The 20,485-nt window shown below is 42.0% G+C and overlaps 1 protein-coding gene and 1 non-coding gene across 2 annotated transcripts in view; one reads left to right on the plus strand and one right to left on the minus strand.

Annotated features, from left to right (window-relative positions):
- The window catches only part of LOC118781422 (vitamin D3 receptor A), a 37,239-nt gene extending 30,738 nt beyond the window's left edge, over positions 1-6,501 (minus strand). The window contains exons 1-2 of the mRNA XM_036534456.1: positions 6,428-6,501; positions 5,371-5,507 (exon numbers count right to left, since the gene is read on the minus strand). The gene's annotated coding sequence lies outside the window, so the exon portion shown is untranslated. The remainder of the gene's footprint in view (positions 1-5,370; positions 5,508-6,427) is intronic.
- An 11,518-nt stretch (positions 6,502-18,019) lies between these two features.
- Positions 18,020-18,091, plus strand: trnaq-uug. Its single transcript has one exon. It is a non-coding gene; the product is annotated as a tRNA-Gln (tRNA).
- The last annotated feature ends 2,394 nt before the right edge of the window (positions 18,092-20,485 follow it).

Consider the following 20,485-nt stretch of genomic DNA (forward strand, 5'->3'; position numbering starts at 1 on the left):
AGGATACCATTCATTGCAAATTTCAAAAATCAAACTTAAAAATGTAAAAAGGCCCAAAAGCAGGGTCAGTTCCTGTTCATAAGTTTTGTTCCTGCCCCCCCCCCCCAAAAAAAAGACCAAAGTCTTCACAGGAACCACCCCCGCCCCCCCAAATCAGAAAACACTGCAGGCTTGCATAAGACAAAATGGCCATGTGGCTTCTGTCAGTACACTTTGAACTGGCCTCGTTGGTGTCCAAATCAGCCACATTAAGGCGTCAGCTTTAACCCCCCTCCCAAAGGGGCTCGCATGGCTCGACACAACAGGTCACATCGCCGACCTTTAATTAAGCGAATTAAATGTACTCGCTTAAAATTAAGAGCCAAAGGATTTAAGTCACATGCAACCGATTCGTCTTTTTTCATCAGGAATGAAGCCGTACTGGAATGTAAACGGCTGACGCAGTCCTCCGGTGACCACAATGCACCACATGCTCAGAAAGCATGCGGAGAAAAGCGGGTGTGACACGAGGACAGGCACGACCCTTCGGCGAACGGGTCTACTCTCGCGGTGCACATCTGCCTGCGCGGGACCCTTTTCACAGGAGTGCACAGCGAACTAACAATCTCGCGTGCTACGCTCGCGTGGTCCTGGGCTACGCTTACTGTACAATCACAACCTACACGTTTGTTAGGCCTTTGTTAGGCCAAGAACTGCCCGCTGACAACATCTCACACGATCACACCCCCCCCACCACCACCACCACCAAGTAACTGTGCCAGACACGGGCCCTTTTCAACACAGCGCTTGTGCTCTTACAACTAAATGCAGCCAGATCCTCTCCTTGCAGATCAATTACGGCAAAGGTAATTACAGCGCAATTCAAAAGAAGCCTTTCTTTTTTCCCTCCTAAACCCTTGATACTGTGAGGCACAGACTGTGACCGGCTTACAGCTGCACCCTTTTACTTACAGTTTTCAGAACCTTGAGCAAAGTCTATAAATGTGCGTTGCTTTGCGGGATAAACTACCCACCGGTCTAACCCATTTTGGAGCTGTATTGCATCTTGAGAGAGCATCTTTTCAATCTTTCCCTGCACGCCATGGGTCAGAGCAGACCCATCCGAGCCAAATGTGCTCAGACTGCTTCAAAACTACTTGAGCGCACTTTAAATGTGGTCTGTGTCCCTGTCGAGTGCAATCCAGCAAGAATGACAAATTTAACCACATTTCAACATAGACTTTGAGACAGATCCGTGCTCATGTTATAAACCTGCTCAAACTACTTCACTTGGCCCGTCAGTCTCTGGCCTTCTAACATCCTACTACTCTACATGGCACAGAGATTAGACGCTGGTTAGGCCAACAAGGATTCAATTAATTTTAGATTAAAGCTGATCTAGAATTACTTAATCAAAGGTTACTGGGAATCAGATATGCGTTACACTACAGTTTACCATTAATTAGTAAAACTCCCATTAATTCAAATTATTCTACCATAAACAGGGCCGTGCAACAACTTTAATTTGCAGTAAAACAAATTAATGAATAATGATACGATTAAATGATCTGACCTACTACAATTTATGTGAGAAGCACCACTTATTTCCAAGGTTAGTATGACCTTGCCACATGTAACTATATCGTTACCTTCTTTACTGACCACGTATTATATGACCAACTACCATTAGTGAGAGAGAAGACATATGAGGCTTCTCCCAGCATGCACTGCTACTTTGGTAATGAACCATCTGTGTACAGGCCTAAATGTGAAATATGCTTATTATTATTTTTTTTTAACCAGCTAAACATAATAACCAATTGCAATCAAAATAACCAACATAGTGGTAGCAAACTGCTGATACCTCCTAATTTATCCAACTGAATTGTTCATCTTGTGAAAACTTATATTTAAAGAGGACAGAATGCTAACTGGCCACTAACAAAAGATTAAACTGAAATTAAATAACGGTATATTTTTCTAGCACTCATCACTGAAGCACAATAGCAGGCACACTTAAACCGATTTTATCAGCCAAGATAAAATGCCTCAAGAGGGACTTCTAAATTATGTCCCTTGGAATTCAATCTGGCTTTCGAAAACACTTGTGCAACAAGATCATAACTGGTCTCTTTATTACCAAAAGCAATAAAAGATTAGACTTAGACTAAAATTAAAATAAGATTCATTGTAAACTAGGTTTTAGGTTTTTTGCTGCCTGATTAATTGATAATCCTTGATTTAACCCAGTTTAAGAGTTAATCTTTGCTGGTCTGACCGGCCCTAATGAGAAATGGATGACTGCCACTTCCCCTTCTAAAATGACTGTCCTGCAAAACAAACAAACAAATTCTACTGAAATACCCCTACCCAGAGTCTGCTTACGAACTTGAGGACTGACGGGCGCCTGTCGCCGTGCTGTTCTTCTTCCTTTGGAATTGTTATCTCATAGAGAGATCTGTCCCTGTTGCCCCCCCCCCCCCCCCCCCCCCCCCAAAAAAAAAATTCTCACTGTCATGCTGCTCCTTAACCTGCGTTATCCTGTCTGTGCAGGCAGGCCCATGACTGACAGCTGTAAAGGCTCTCTTGTGCAGGCATTGCTGCACTCTACACGCTTCAGAAATAAACCAGATGAAGCCGAAAACGTTCCTTCCTATTAACACAACCAGCGACAGAGTTTATACGGAAACAAACCGGAAAGAAATAAAAGACCTTGCACGGTCTGCAAGTCGGGCGTGAGTGTACGTGTCAGTGTATGAGTGTACGTGTCAGTGTATCTGTGTACGTTAAAGATCTAGGACAGAGGGCACATTCTATCTCATGAGTCAGGTGTTTAGTATGACAGTGCTGAACTGTTCTACTCACAGGAGAGCAAATTGCATAAACAATGCATAAGGCAGGCATATGCCTGCCGTCCCCACTTTTACAACACATGCCCAGAAGCCCTGTTGTAAACAAGATCATCATGAACCGAATTTTACTTTCTCCATACATGCACTGTGGGGATTATCTTCCTGAATGCTTGCTAGATATAATTTTGTTTTAACAAAACAGGCTACACAAATACAAGAAGTCAAATATTCGCAAGACATTAATACAGCATAACTATATGTCCCTTTAAATGTACTTACACACGAGGTACAGCATACTCAGTCTTGTGACACGCCTAGCATGATGGTTCAGAAATGACAGGACATTGAGGACCGCAAGACGTAAATAACGGTCTTCTGACAGGTGTTTATTTAGCTACAGAGCGAGTGAGAGAGCCCGCACGCTGACAACATAAACTAAGCACATCTCCTCCAGCTACCCCTCAGCAGGTCACCGAATGACAACAAACTACAATAAAAAAGAACACACAATAAATGCAACCAAACACCCTCACCTGGGAATAAAAAAATCAGACTGATATTCACTATGCTGCAGCGAGTTTCCCTCTACCCTGCCTCTCTCTATCTGGACTTTGTAATGTTCAATTAATCAATTGACATAAACGTGGATCTTCATAAACCATAGACCACCACAATATGGGGAGTGGCTGAACTCTGCACTGTAAATCAATCTGCACACCTCAGGACCAGCAACTCTAAAAAGAAATCGGCAGCTGTCAGGGAATGAGAAATAGCCTGCAGCTCGATCCAGGACTGGCACACGAAAGAGAGGCAAGAGTAACGGAGATCAACAATAACCGCATGAACTGATTGCCAAACAGAGCAAAGTTCACTGTGACAATTCGCTCCAGGACATTAAGAAATGACCCTCCGCTGCCCCGCCTCCAACTCCGGTTTAGGTAGCGGCGATAAAAATGGCTAAATCATTAACTTCACAAGAAATGTCAATTGAAGGAAAAATTACAGCAAACAGATTTTCATTTCAGGTCAGTCCTGTAACCACCTGAATTGCCCCAGTCAAATCTTAGGTCACAAGCTGAGAGTGTGGGAACTGTGTTTGGAGTTTGACAGCCACCTGTGCTCAGAGTACATGATGCCCATGTTTTTAGTTGCACAATACATAAGCATGTAAACCACCATATTCTGCCAACAATGTGACAGCGGTCGTCCAGATATAAATAGCCCATGTAATGACAACAGCAGTACAACATTGCAAAATACATGATAAAACACATTTTTCTGCAAGCATTGGATATGTTGCTATATAGAGTAAACATTGGTGAGCATTCTTTTGGAACAGTGCCTCTTTAGTGTATGTGAGATAAAGTTGGCAAATGTGTTTTGTACATTACTGTACAGAGCTATTTTTTGTGTGTGCTGACTGATAATTTGTACATGGAAGTAACTTGGCCCTTTTACACTAAAGAATTTATGTTGTGTTAAAATAATAAGCAAATATAAACATACATACATACACTGAAGTAAATGAATGAACAATGGACACTACATGTATAATAGGGCACATAATGGCATAACTGTGCAGTAGGAGAGACTGTCTTTGTTCTTTACCATGCCCAAAAATGGTACAGCGGGTACTTTCACGTTAAAAAGGTGGTCAGTAATACTATATGATACTGTAAGACAATAAGAAGCTTCAACTTAACAGACACTAAGTATTCAGATGAACTGAACTTGGTTGCCTAGTTCAAGGCCATCACATCCATGTAATATGGCCCAAAATGCCATGCAACCTGCAAATGGCTACAATGATCAGATGTAACTATGGGCTGAAAATAATGAACTTTAGGCTTTCCAAACAAGACAGACCAATGGTGACACAATGTTATTTGCATTTCCAAAAACCATTACAAGGACAAGTGCCAAGTTTCTCATGGGCCTGGTAAAGGACAACCAGGTGACTGCAAATGTATTTTTTCTTTTCCAAACTGCTTTGCAGCAGGTTACAATGAACAGATGTAGCTATAGACTGAATATGACAAAAATTACCATACAGGTAGAACAGCCCTATCATGAGAAGAATTATTAGAGTACAAGAGAAGTTGCAATTGCGTACTGTGGCAGGAAAATTAAGATGGAGAGGCAACAGCAGATGAAAAGGCAGCAGAAAAAGGTTCAAATTTTCTCATTTATAATATGGCCGTATGAAGTTGTATTTTAATGCTGTTAGTTCAAATAAGGTTATACGATTATACAGAAATGAACGAGTCAAAGCTCTTGCGGTTATTTCTATGAGACACCTCCAAACTGGCCCAACTTTCTGTGCTGTATAGGTGTGGGGTATACCTTGCAAACCCCACAACTAAATCCCTAATTTGGCAGACGGCATATCTGCCATCCCACCCGTGTTTAAATATACGTTTTGTAGCTAGGTGGCAAGCTACTTAAGAGCATTTTCAAGAGGAATAAGATTTACAAAGATTTAGCATGTGAGAAAAACCGATTGGAGCTACCAAAAATACTTAAGTAGTAAACTGCCTACCTGATGTGTCATCACCTTGAAGCCACTAATCGAATGATACTGAACTTGCCGGCAGGTCGTCACACTCGAAATTCAGCACCTCACTAAAATCGGTGTATAAACCAATCTGGCTTCACGATTGTCCCTCGTTGCGAGATCTGTCAAGACAATAACAAAGAACATCAAGGAGATTAGCTAACGTCAGCGAAGTTAGTAGTTAAAAGTGGCAACCATCACAGCTAGGTAAAAAAAGCCAAAAAGTTACTGCTAGGTAACTTAACTAACTGGCTACAACTAGCTCGCAGCTCAATCAGTGCATACAATTAACCTAGTTAGCCATCTAGCGATAAAGTTAGCGAAACTACATTTAACAGCTGCAATCTACCCAGCTAACCAGTAAGATAGCCAACTTAGCAGTGCTTTAGCCAGCAGGTTATCTGGCCAGCTACCGCAGACAAGCTTGCTACAAGTTTAGAAAACTCTCCGAACCAGTTTCAAGTTGTATCGGGTCACCTCGAGTGACACCGATACAGCAAGCATACCAGCCCGCCGCATTAGGACGCTCGCTAAACGATGTTTTCGTTGTCCCGGACAGCGAGCCAGCAAGTATAGGACCTACCAAGAGCGGATTAGCTAGGTAGCTAGCCATGTCTTAACACACGTTAGCAGGCTAGCTCTAGCTAGTGGGTCCTTGTCATACCGACAGAGCAGGAGTTAGCAAGATAGCCGCAGTAAGTTTTTAATCTGGGCCAACTTCAACCGGTCTTTTGTTGATGGTATCCCATATTTTAGCTACCATGCGAGCCTTTTATTTTCCAGTTGCTTTCCTACGCTGCAATTTTGTTAGCATAAATCAAACTAAAAAGGTTAGCTAGCTAGCTACCTAGTCAGCTAACCTACAACAATCCTTTTTTTTTTGCTTTAGCGACCTAGCAAGCTAGCTGCGTATAGCGTTTTTTTTTCAGTACAGAAACAAATGCACGACTGTGCGTTAAAGACTGCATTTCGTTGCAGAGATGATCCATATTATTTTAGTTAGCAACTCAAAAAGAGGAAACATGCCTGTTTAAAAACTCACGTTATTCAGGACGATGAGCTATTTTCTCCTGCCAACCCCAAATAGCTTGCTATGCAGCTAGTCACCACTTCTACATGGTCCCGCCCCAGAGCTTGGCAGAAAAACATTACCTTCATTTCACTACGCCCTGCAAAAACCAATCAGATCTTGGCTGCAAGAGCATTCTCTTGTTAATTGGACAAAGTGTACGATACCCGCGCTCTGATTGGTAAAGTCTAATGCTTGTAAATAACATACGGGACAACTCCCTCTCCCAAACAGGGGTGTGTCATGACGTCAGAGGTAACGAGAGGTAAACAACTGGGTCCCGTGAAGTTTAAGGGCGCAATTTGAACTTTCGCTGGAAAAGAGTGGAACCATCTTCATGGTTTTGTGAAGAAAAAAAGCCCATCATATTCATCAGTCTGCTGTGTGCAAGCTCAAAGCACGCAAGGGGTACAAAAGTAGAAATTGTGGAATAAAATGAAGCCTGCTCTGCTTTTTCAGATTGGATTTTCGAAGGAACAAAGGGAGTGCGCTTTCGCGTTCCACCCATGCAGTGCATTGTTTAACACTTGCGAGAGTGTGATGGACTGTCGCACACACATCTAAATTGGGTACTACCGCGTGAAACTGACCAATTCCCTGAACAATAGACACGACAGCTCGTTCGTGCTGCTTTTTAGCTACCTGTATTCTCGTCTTCCTTTCAAATCAGGGTCATCTGAATGTACTCTGCTGCGTACTGTGAAGCCATTCCATGCAGTCACACGCCTCCAAGTACAGTATTGTGCATGCTGCGAATTGAAAGAGGCGTATGAACGCCGAGCAACATATCAGATGTTGCATGTCGAGGACTGTTTGAATGCGAAATTATTCATTATTCTTGAGCAGTGAGTTGGGTTATACGATCCAGCATATACGCCTTTCTCTGTATCCACACAAATTACTGTGGTGCCAGACGCAACTTGAGTTGCGCTTGAATGCCAAGAGCAAAAATGGGAGGAATGTAGGGCAAGCAGGACAGTGTTTAGAACTCCATGCTTCTGGTTCGTAAATCAACTGTGTACTTTTCTTTTTTTAATGCAGAGAGTGGAACTTCTGTCATACCGCTTTGACTGTCAACGAGTGTATGACCACCTATTTTTATCATTTGCCATGGCGGTTGTTATGGGGCTGGGCTTATAGCCATAAGGTTGCATGTTCAGTTCCTGAACGGGATGCACTGTTCAACTGTTCTTTGAGGTCATGAACTTGAACTGCCTCAGAAAATATCCAGCTATAAAATGGGTAAAAGGCAAGCTATACAAGTCAACTTGTAATGGTGTTCAGGAAATGTATAGTGTGTAACAGATGAAAGGTGCTGATTGTGTAATGTAGGGATTCATGTACATTTTAAGATTTAAACAGCACTACATTTAGCAACTCCAATGTTTAATATCCTCTGATCCAGAACAACTTTCAAAGCAAGGATCCTGTTTATTTGCAGGCGGTTGCATTCTCTCAAAAAAGAAATAGAGGTATATGTTAAAAAAAAAAAAAACTGACAGGGAAACAGTACCCAATACCACTCTGACTGAGAAATCCAAATTCATAAATCCATAAATGCAAGTGTTGCACATAGAGTATTATTCAAGTAGTCTGAGTAGTACATGTGAAACTGTCAGTGAAGGTTAGTATCAGGCATGTGATCATCACATTTGTTAATAGGGAAAAAAGTAATTCCCACAAAAACCACTGGAAACAAGGAATATCATGAACAAGTCAATCAAGGAGAAATGCACTGACCTCTGACTCCCACACTATCCAATGCTGCACAGGTTTTGAGTCACATGGTCAATCAAGCAAAGGTTCCCTGACCTCCACATGCCTTCCTGGCTAAGGAACTCCTCAGCAGTCATTCCTCACAGTGTGCCTTGTGGGTGGAGCACCACGAGGGGCTATATTTGTCTTTACATACATATGTGTGCCTCTGTGTGTTTAACTGTGAGGGGCCAGAATGCCTTTGCCTTTGTGTCTGAGTGCAGGTGTGTTTATCTTTTACCTTGTTTCCATTAGCCACATCTACCTACAGTTAGGTTCAAACCTATATAATTGGACAGTTTTTCCACCTAGCTAACTAGCTTTTTGAAAATAAGTGACCATCACACCAATCAGTCACACTTATTGGTAATTATTTACCTCTATGAGAGAGGCAGGATGGAACAGGGGTTGACATTTCACGGGTATCCATAGTTAAGTGTACCTGAAGAAAATGTAAGGAAATGCAGTTTATTTTTCAGTTCATTTTTCAGAGTCATGTTCGCTGGGGCTGGTGCAAACAGTTTACTTGTGCCTCAATATATTGGTGTGCCTTCGTGAAGGAGTCTGTGTGTGTGTGTGTGTGTGTGTGTGTGTGCGTACACTGTTCCTTTAGGACTGTGTGTGTGCTTGTGTTGGAATCTCACCCATTGTGTCTGCAAAGGTGGGGGGTGTGTCCGCAATGTAAACACACTATATAGGGAAAAGCAGGAAAGAGACCTTTCTTTCTCCCCCTAAGCCTCCTCCTAACCGGCCCCTCCTTCTCCTCCACCCACTCTGAGGAGCAGTGCTGATGCTCAGACGGGCCACAACCGCAAGCCCTCCATAGGCACGGACAGACACAGCACAGAAACTCTCAATGGCATGGTACCTTTGAAAGAGGGGATTTCCTGAGGACATGTGTGAGCCCAAACCGGCACTGATTACACCACGCAATTGCTGCACTCACCACATAAACAGCTCACATCTTGTGTTGCCTTATTTTCCAACCCCGCCCCTCCCCCAAACTCAGCAGCCAAAGTTGGACCAGCTGGAAAAGCAAATAAAACTGATCTGAGTACAGAGATCCCACACACACTGCTGCTTGAATTCAACCTTTGGGTATGGAGCAACCACCTAGTTCAAAACCGTATTAGTCAAATGGAATATATGACTATGTCCACATAAAACATCCCAAACGCACAACTTGCATGCAATCCTCAGTCAACTATAGTCTATGGTTAGAATGCATCTGTAGGGTCACATAAACTATTATTATTGTCATTAACTATTATTAAGCTACTATTATTAATAATAATTATAATTATTATAATTATAAGTATTATGAATTTAGGGCATTTTTTTTCCAAACGGGTGGCCTAAAGCGGCTTCTGAGTGCTATTTCAAAATATCAACTACACACATCAGTAACTTTTTTCTCTTCATCTGTAAGTATAGTTGAATTTGAGAGTCTAGTCTAGAGTACGAGTAATTTACAAACTTTGTTGCAGTCAAAGATCAGTCACAGTGTACATTACACACCCTCTGTGTGATACATTGTCCACTTCTTATTTGAAAGCTGTTTATCCTGGTTTGGGTAACAGAAAGGGTGAGGCTTACCTCTCCCTGACTACCCCCGTGAAAGGGGCTGGTACCACTATTATAGCACTCTACAGCCTAGACCACACAATCCACAGGCAACACGATCTCTCCTGCATATCTTAGGGTGGAGATATGAGCCAAGGAACTTGGACAACTTGCGTGAACACGACGAAAAACTGCAGATGGCATTCACTCAGAAAGTCCAGGAATCCTGCTCACACCACTGGACATACAAAGTCTTTAAATTTAATTTGTGACTTGTTTGATTTGTGATTTGTTCCACTGTATTCCAACAATAACTGTTGGATATTGCACATTTTCAATCCTGCTTCTCTTGAAGGGCAAACCTGGCATAAAAGGAGACAAAATTAAACACACTGTAAATATGTGGCATGTGTTTACCAGGACATGTTTTTTCAAGGTGTGTAATTCACATAAAAATAGGATGTTTTGACTGGGTTTTGGCACATTTCCTGATTGAGTAAACTGTTAAGGGAAATGGTGAATTCATATTTTCTGGACATTTGATTTCCTCAGGAAATGTGAAAGGACACCAGCTTCACTGGAGCAGAAAACAGTGCATAGAACCTTTCATTTCTGACTGCTCAGACTGTTGCTCAGCTGCCCTATCTATTTTCAGCATTAAATCTGGCTTTTCTTTCATCTTACTTTGATATTGTAGCACTGTGAAAGTAGCTGAAAATATTTTAATATTGCAGTGCTTAATCTGTTCTCAGTATGGTACTTTTTATTACAGCACTGTGTGGCAGACTGCTAGTTCTGAAGAGGTCTGATGTTTTTGGTATGTTCATTTGGCTGTAGCACTTATGTACCTGTGACTAAATCACTCTGGGCAAGCCAAATGACTAAATGGTCAAATGTAAATGCACATTTCTCTCCCTGTGAAAAAAAAAAATTATAACTGTACATATTCTTCCAAATGTCATAGACATATTTAAAACCTACACATCTGTACTCTGATCTGGCTCTCTGGTCTGTACTTTGTAGGACACGTAGCTGACCCATACGCTGTGTTCTTAACGACCACTGGATCGCACTTCTTCCCGGATACAATGCCAGTCTACCAATAGACTCATTCGTTTTGAGACATTATGGACAATTTGCCCGCCAAGGTGGCAACAGCCGGCCTCTCGAGTGTAATCCTGTGCTTTTCAGAGAAGAAAAACAGATCAATCTGGGAAAAGAACAGGATGTTATGCGTGTGCTCAACGAACACGGGATCATTAGCGATCAGTTTGGCGGATGTTTGATGCCCCGTTGAATGAGCAGCAGGGGGGAGACTGGGAGCAGAGGAACAGGCGATATCCTTGCTTTTCTTAATTAGGGGTTCGATTATTCTGCCGCCTGTTGCTGCCCTTTAAAACTCGACATCATCTGCTTCTCTGTCATCACCGGCAGCACTCCTTGCCTTTTTTTGTTAAAAGCTTCCAAAGCAATTCAATCACCTACACTTTGACCCAGCAATACTATATCAACAACAAAGCCAGAAGCTGGGCAATATATCACTTAATCAGAGATAAGCAAGAACCAAAAACATCTAGAGCTATAGGGGACTTGTGGATTTATAGGTCAGCGAGTCCCAGCGAGACAACAGACAGAAGCTACCTTTAAAGATCAACAATGCGACTATTTATATCACACACGTATATCACCTCGAAAAAAGCCTTGCTGTTTACCCTCAATCCAACAACAGAGCAACAGGCTACATATAGGCAATGCTCAAGAGAGAGTGTGGGAGTGAGAGACGGAAAGGGAATGAGCGATTGAGATCACTCCTCAGCCCCTGATCAATGTCAAGTGTTGCACAACTCTGGAAAAAACACGCCAGTTCCCCCCCCCCCCCCCCCCCCCCCCCACCTCCTCCACTGGTTCCTGAGGAGATAAGAAAGGGGCCAGACACGTGCAACATGGCAAGGTTTGCTTCAGAATGCATGCTAGTGCATACGGAGGTCAAAGTGCACAGTGAACATGTGACCATGGCCTCTGAGGGAATTCATGGGAAAAAACACCGGTCAGCAACTTCACAAGGGAATTCTCAAAGATTTAAACCCAGGCCATTACAAAATAAATGAAATTTCCAATGAAATAGTCAAATTCCCTTCTATGTGAATAATATGTGGTTTTCAGCGTTGCATCACTCATGCATTGAGGAGTAATGCGGTTGTAATTTTTCACTGACCGTCCCGCGGTGGAAGTGTGCTTGTAGTCAGCCTGCAGCTGTCTCTCTCACTGTTAAAAGACAAAGAAAAATCTGCCTCCTGTTTTTCAGGCAAGGTTGAGCCCATTTTCAATCTGACAGTACTACCCCGGAGATCAACGCCTGCTGAGGCTGGAAAACAGTTCAGACTCTGACCTGCTTGCTGATCTTAAATCCAAAACCTGGTGCTACAGTTTTAACACACACAGAAGTCACCTGGTGGGAACCTGCCACCAGCATTAAGTTTGTTTGTGTCCATCTGATGACCAATGACCTAACTATCAAGGGGTTTTCAGTGAGAGAACAAGCAGGGCCCACCCTGTGGTTTTGGTCATCGACAAAGCCAATGGATTGCACTGTTAATCCACAAGGAATTTATTTCTTCGGCATCGGACATGTCAGCCAGGGGCAGTAGGGTAGGGAGGTCGATGAAGGTGACAAGAACTGACAGGGAAACAAGTGCTCAGAGGGACTCTGGTATCTCCCGTAGAGTGCGTGTGGTTCTATTGACATAAAAAATAATCTGGCAGCGCCGTTCATTCAACTCCTTTGCCAGGGTTATACTTAGCAAATTATACATGCCCCTGCCAAGCCTGGCTCTCGCTAACTGCCACAAAACCATCAGCAAGGATGAACAGGAGAGAAAAAAAAACAAGAAGAATCTAATCATATAGTATGGGTGGGACCCAACGTAAAGGCATCAGCATTTTTGCGTCTCGTTTTTCGTGGGCTTTTCACGTTAGTTATCATACCGCCGGTAAGTGCAGCACAGACATTACCGACTTTCCGAATGGTGCGTGGGATGCGAAACGCCTTGCTAGTTTCATCTCCTCCCTTCCGAGATATACACGCATCTGACGATTCACGCAGTTTCTGATTGCGTAGTCACTCGGATTCCAGCGCGGCCGGAGCGTTTGCGTGCTAACACCGCGCCGCTGCCCTGCAAACACGAACTGCTTATGCAATTACCGCAAATAACTTTCCGCTGCTCCCGCTCTCTTTCCCCCTGACCTCTGCACAGAGTTTTATAGCTCAGGCTACATCTCGATTTGACACTGCTGTGTACACACAGCGGTTGCTCTTCTTGTTTACAGCTGTAAATTGAACAGGGCAATGACGCCTTCCAACAAGCAGCACACTCCTGATAACACAGCATGCGATGTGAGCAAAGAACACAAAGACAGACAACTGTAAATTGGCAGGCTACTTGAGTCAGCAGTGTAGGCCACAAGAATGGAAAAATGTCTTTAATCCTTGCTCTTCAGTTGCTGGTCAGTTGTGAAACCGTGGATCAGGAGGCTGTAGAAGCAGCCTCTGTTTCCTTTACACTATAGGAAATTACCAAGCAGATCGTTCCCACAATTGTATATGAAATTGGCTGTTGCTATATTTGATTTCCTCTCAGAACTAACATGATTTGACACAATAAAGGTTAACCACATTCGCAACTCACCTCTGACACAGTTAAAAGTATATTTATCACTGTCTGAGCCATGCGACACATGGTCAGGGCCTTGCAAGTCAAAAACATTCCTCAAGCCCAAACTACAGTATACTGAAATTTTTCCTTACACTTGACCTGTCTTAACATTCCTTGCCTTCAGACTTTACACTGTAGCTTAAAATACCACAGTTCATGGCAGTGTTTTTTTTTCTTTTGTTAATTTGATTGAAGAGTAGTGTCCAGTGTACATACCTGAGGCCACAGTGAAAGAGGAGAAGAAAAGAACTGGGGCTGTGTTGTCATCTGAGGGTTAACAGATGAAAGGGAGCTGGTCCATGATGGACAACCTGAGCCTGAGTCACCAGGGCGCCAGGTTAGGGTTTATAAAGGGCACTTGGGACCTTTCTCAGAAGGATTATCGCCATCTTTCCACACATTTATCACTTAGCACAGAAATATAATTTGTGCTTGAAATTAATTCACATTTCTACAAGTAAATTTAAGAAGTGCTGGGCACCTAACTACAGGAAACCTGTAGTTGAATACACTAAACATGCATGAGCTAAATAGCCCTTACAAAGCAGAGTAGTTACGTTTTTGTGTGTCCAATGAAGCTCTGTCCCTGGGTTTTATTTGAATTGGATCATTGGGAAGGATGTTCTTTTTGGGATCTCTCCACCACTGTGTTAAATGGCCATTCCTGCATCTGTGTCCCAAAGTCAATGGTGTGACTTACACTCTTCTCTTTGTGTGAAAATACAGAGAGCTTGTAGCTAAAGGACCTCCTGTCCCAGCTGCTTTCGCAGATCCAGATTAACCAGTGGTCTCGGAAGCACTAATTAAGCAAAAATTGAGATTAGAGGTAATCAGGGTCTTAACCTTAAAGAGATTAGCTCAGGCCGAAGACTGCGAAGACATTAGATCCACTTTTGATGTAGCTTTGTGTTCTGATTCGGATACCCGGAAATGCTGAATTAACGCTTATCCTTGAGGTTGCGTAAATCTCAGTCACTTCAATGAAACGAAGGCCCCTTGTAGATAAGTGTGAAAATAAAAAGGCCCACAAATTAACTTGAAAGGCAAATGGGAAAGGAATGGTAAATTATTATGGCCTTTATTTAATAGAGGCTGCTCAACTGTTTGAGTCAGAGGCTGATCAGGATCCTCCTTGTCATTGTTACAGTGTTGGACAGGGACACTGGGAACACCTTTGAGACTTGAGAGTAACTCCAGGTCCCTGACCATGAGCTCAGGGTCCTGGTGACCTAGTTTGGATAAGAAGCCAAATAATCTTTTTCCTCTGTGGTAATGTAACTATTTGTTAACTGACAGGCATCTTTCAAATTTATAGGAGTGTACCACCAAAGGCTGGGAAATAACCATGGGCTGTAATACGCACTTTCATCTTGCAATATTACCCTCTGTTCTCTCACTGAATTATTTAGATTTTCATTTAAGATATTATTTTATTATGCACATTTGCTTTTTTAAAAAAATCCCCACTGCAAACACAGAGTAACAGAACCAGGGGAAGGCACAGGGGAACTACTGATGTGGGTGTACACTATTATAAGAAGCAAATACACAAATACAGTGGAAAAAAACAGATAATCTCCATGACAACAAAACAACACAAAAACAGAAAAAAAAAATCCTAGCTTCTTTTGGACCCTAACTTGTGTAGGGTCTCTAACTTAAAAACCCCTCTCTACCCCTGGGCTTCTAACTGATTTTCCAATGAAAAACATTCAGGCTCACTCATTTCTACGGTCTCCAGCCCAAATCCGAGTTGGAAATCCAATTCAGGTGTTCATTTAAGCACAGGTCAACCTCAAATAAGTAATTCACAGCAAACTGTCCACCTAAATCTTCCAAAACTCTGTGTGTGTTATATTCATAATATATAATAAGCTATAAGTTACATAATAAATAAATAATAAAAAAAATGTACTCCCTCTCTCTCTTTCTATATACACAGTCACATGTATGTGATATTTAGGCCCTTAAGTGAGTACAGCTTACTTCAAAGTGACCTAGAGAAGGACATTCCTGGGCAGAGAACAGATATCTATCGCCCTCTCCTGGTGATTTATAAGAGCTAAAATAACAGTAAGAGTGTCTTAAAAGTTAATACTACACTCTTGGCACAGCGCTAGAACTATCTGCTGCAATGAATATAAAATGTTAGCTGATCATAACACTGAAAATCTATTTTGACCCTGAACAAACACTATGACAAGAGCCATTTTAAGATACTGCAATGCATGATGGCCTCCCTAATGTTTTGATACATTTTAAAAGCAAGGACAGCACTGTTTGCAAAGTTGCTTGTCACCGTGGATCGCAAAAGCTCTGTTTGTATATAATGCAAGAAAATGATGAAGCAATAACACTGAGCACAATGGTTACAGAGCCATCCTAATACACTTTCGAGTTGGCGTGTGAGCTCATTCAGTGCTGGATGCCTAACTGTAAAATGGCAATCTGAATAAAGTCTTAGTTTTCTGCTACTTCCCCCCCCCCCCCCCCCCACCATCACATAGTTTCAGCCAATGCAATATTTATGCATCGCCAGCGCCTGGCTGACAGGAGAGCAGAGGCACAAATGTGCACCGGAGCAGCAAGTGCTTCCACGGCTCATTCACTTGCATCTTTCTTCAAAATTAGTTATGTTATGTTGTGTTTTCATGCATCAGTAGACGTCAGTAGACACCAACACAAGTTTAGCCACTCTGAGTGTCAAACACCCACATGCATTATAGATGCCACCACAATCAATGCCAAAAATGCTTCTTCAGCTAAGACCATCCCAGTCGTTCACCTAAATTATTAAGTAAACTGCTAAGAACATTCTACATTCCTTATGCCATGGGCAAAGTCATCATAATATTTTCACATCCACTGAGAGGGGGGCGAAAACCTCAAGGTTCATGCAATACTGAAAACAGAATATTTTCAGAGAGCAAGAGGATAATGTTTAAAAATTCATACTGGTGACATTATGTCCCTTGTGCTGTCTCCCTGAAGAGCTAAGATGTTCGCTTTAACATAAGATCCATTTGCTAAAGACTTTGCATTGGTGTTAATGAAGTCATTGCAGTGGTCTTCTAATAAACACTGTCCTCGCTGTGATACTGTTTTCCCCATTTTCTGTGCATCAGTCTGCTAGGCACTGACCAAGTCCTTTGTCAAGGTGTTGGCAGGATTTCCTGGCAAGGCACTTAGCCATTAATCATAATCTTGTCCAAACATATTTAGCTCCCCTCTCCAGTTCTGATTGTGTTTGTTGATTTCAGACAGCTGGAAACCTTTCTGGGCTGTGGCTCTCCATAACCACAATAGCGGATTCATAGGTGTGTATTTATGGTGACATGTGACAAAGCAGATGGTCGTGCGACTGCTTTTGCATATCCTATTATGTGCAAATGGGTCAGGCCTGGAGAAAGTGAGCTGAATGCATTTTAATTATTGACAGTATTTCCAAGTCTCCCATTACACTGAACTAGAAGTGGCAGCTCATTTCATATGATTGACCTGATTAGATACATTGAGTTAAACGGATAAGAGTAGGCTACATCAAGAAAAAAGAAAACGCCAATGAAATCACAGTTAACAGATAATTAGCCTACAGATAGGAATAACAGCCTCAAAAACCCGTTTAAAAATTAAATCCAATTTAAATCAAAGCAAGTTAATAATAATGATGATAATAATAATAATCCATGATGATCATTTGTTTCGATACACTGTTTATTTGCTTGTTAAGCATCGGCCGACCACCAGTTCAGAACTGTGAGATATCCCTCTTCAGAAATATTAAACACCTCCATCTCACTGCCTCGACATTTTCCATTAAAATCTCCTAGCACTGTGGACGTATTGAAGCTTTAAATATTTAAAGGCCGTTAGCTTCATCGAAGGAAAAAAGTGTGCACTTATACAGGAAAGATGTCTATATTTTATTACTTATAAAAACTTATATATTACTATATAGTTTATTACTTATAAAAATGGCAAAGCGTGCCAGATCATCTCACTGCTTTGTGTTTGACAATACGTCAAGCTTAAATATTACTTAGCAACTTATTAGTAACTTAAGGCCCGATGCTAAAATCCTATGTTATAGTGCAAAGATACACATAGATTGCCAGCAAATGTTTTTAACTTCATGGTAACAAAAGTACGTAGTCTAACCAACCAGCGTAGTTCTAAAAGGCAGTGCCTCGACTTTAATGGTGACGGAGTCTGGCTAGTTAAACTACATAACAAGGCTACTTCGAAACTGGCTGCCATGTTACAGCTAGTCATGTTTCCACATCATCGTTTTACACATGTAACGGTTAGCTAGCTGGTTAGTCAGCTAGTGCCGATCAGCTGAAGAGCTAAGAGCCCACTGACACAGGATTCTCCATGAAGTCACCTAAAATACATTGCACCAGTTAATTCGGTAGTCTGTAGCGTCGATAGTTACACATTTCAAATTAATCTGCGTGCAAAGTCGTCAGTTTACAATTGTTTAAAAGATTGGAATATTGTTTTAATTACATTTGTACGCTGTGAGTTGCCACTTGGTCCCATGGTGTAATGGTTAGCACTCTGGACTTTGAATCCAGCGATCCGAGTTCAAATCTCGGTGGGACCTCATCCTTTTGCAATGAGACAAATGCTGGTCTCGTAAGAAGTTATACAAAATAAAAGACATGCTGCTGTTTGTGTGGAAACAGTAACAACGACTGATGCATCCTTCCACATTCGATTTGCGGTGCGAATTAGAGCTGGACAGTGGATTAGCTAGCATCGCATTGCATGATATGTTGCTAGAATGTTTACATGTTAAATCTCCTGAACCCTATTTTCAAGCCTAAAATTTAAACATCAACAGTTTTAAAAACCTAACGGTAAAGAGTTTTTCAGTCCACAACTATCAACCTTATTAGCTAACCAGCTTACTTTTATTTGGCTCGTTAACGCTAAGTTTCTGCAGTTTGAAAGGAACAACTTCCGGTCATATTGTAGCGTATTGTTAGTGAATGGCGAATAGTAGCTATTATAGCTATACTGTCTAGTTGTGGTCGCCAAATGGAATATTAATGGCTACAATAAAACTGCACTACTTGGAGAACTGATCCAGTAATCCACCCGTTTTCTCGCTGGTTGAAATGTCGATGGTAATTTTAGAAATACACCTACCAGACAGCAGAGGGCAGCATGAAGCTATGTAAAATATTTATTTCGCCACCTTATTTCTTAAAAGGTACTTACTAAGACTCTGTTTTATTTCTTTGGGAGGGAGAATGGACCAACGACCCAGACCATATATTTTCCCTGTTTTATACATTTTAAAAATACTAATTTAACGAACATGTCCACTTCCTTGTTGGTGCATCTCTTCCACCCAACATTTCATCATTTTGAAAATGCGCATTTAACTGATCTTGACTTAATTAATGTATTAGAGGGGGACTTAGGTGCAGGATAAATGTGAGATTGTTGCTTGAGCTTAAGTAAACGTCATGTTTCCACCACAGGAAGCTCTACAATTCTAATTTGACCCAAACGCTAATCATATTTTCCCCTTTAACATGCTCTTGATGTGATTTTAATGCAGATGGTACAATTTACAAAAGCTTTACATGATGTATGTAGAATTCAACAGTTGATGTAATGATTTGCAATTATTTGTTGAACCATTATGGAATGTCAACTGAGAATTCACTTCTCATATACTGTGACCACTTAGAAGATCAAAGTCATAAATAATCAATGATAAATAATGACAGTAAACAAAACTGAACTTGAAAACGAGGCTTTTACCCGAACAGTCAGAACATTAACAGCATGTGTCACGTCTCCCAGTGGAGAGTCATCATGTTCAGATGTGAGGAAAGTTAAGAGGTTGAATGTGACACAGCCGCGGAGAGAGGAGCAGAATCTGGGACGGGACATCTATTGGGGATGGCGATGTGTGCGCGACCGTACGTGTCTGTGTGTGTGTGCTCCGGGGGGGGGGGGGGGTTGGGGGTTGTGAGGCAATGAAAGCAATGAGTTGAATCATACAGGGGAACCGTTTGCAGTCTGTGAGAAATGAAGCTGTAGTCTAACCTCCCTGTCGCCCATCTTCTCCCTGTCTGCATCTGCGTGCCAGCTTCCTGTTGCAAGTGATGGGAGAGGAACGTCGCTGCAGTATTTCTCATGCGCACAGCCTGTGGCCTTGCAACTCCACGGAGACTAGAAACAGCTGGTGTGCCGCCAGCAAGGAGAATGCTTTGAAAGATGAACCAAGTTTCAGGAAAACGATGGGAAAAGAGCAAACTTTAATGGGAAAGACCAGACCACCGGCTAAGAGACTTAGGGACATAAGTGTTTGCCCTTATCAGTCACTCTCCCTTTCCAGTCTCCCACCATAAAAGTCATGCCCGTAATTAATGTTTACAGAGAGCTTGACAAACATGTGACAGTAGCCGGACACAAGTTCAAAAGATCACGTAACTGTACATTTTGTTGTTGTTCGCGAGCAACCAAAAAGATTCTTTCCCATAAACAACAAGACAGTCTGCTTACTAGCCCCTACCTGCCCCCCCCCACCACCAGATGAAAAATGGTGAGCAAGAACCACTGGTGCTTTGGAACCCTATTCTAACACTGCTCCCAGATTCATTGCGATCATCATCATTAATTTTTCAATTTAAGAATTAAAGAATTAACAGTAGAAAAGTAAGTGACATTCCCTTTGTCACACACAATCTTTAGCATTTTGGTATTGCAACTGACACACATGTGACTTAATGGAAATGCACAGCACTGTTTGTTTTTTTGTTTGTTTGTTCTTCACTTTTTTGTTTTGCTATTTCAAACCAGAACCTTCTGTATAAAATGAAGGCCTCTTCTTCCCGAGGGCAAAGGCAGTCGTGTCAACAGGAAACAGAGGGAGATAGAGGGATGGTTTCTCATTACACACGGGATGCTTTGGCATTCCCCTCCTCAGCCTTCAGCTCGGTCCCATAAGTGCCCCACTGGCTCGTGCCTGTAACGTGCA

Source organism: Megalops cyprinoides, chromosome 7 (genome assembly GCF_013368585.1).
Source record: "Megalops cyprinoides isolate fMegCyp1 chromosome 7, fMegCyp1.pri, whole genome shotgun sequence".
NCBI lineage: Eukaryota > Metazoa > Chordata > Actinopteri > Elopiformes > Megalopidae > Megalops > Megalops cyprinoides.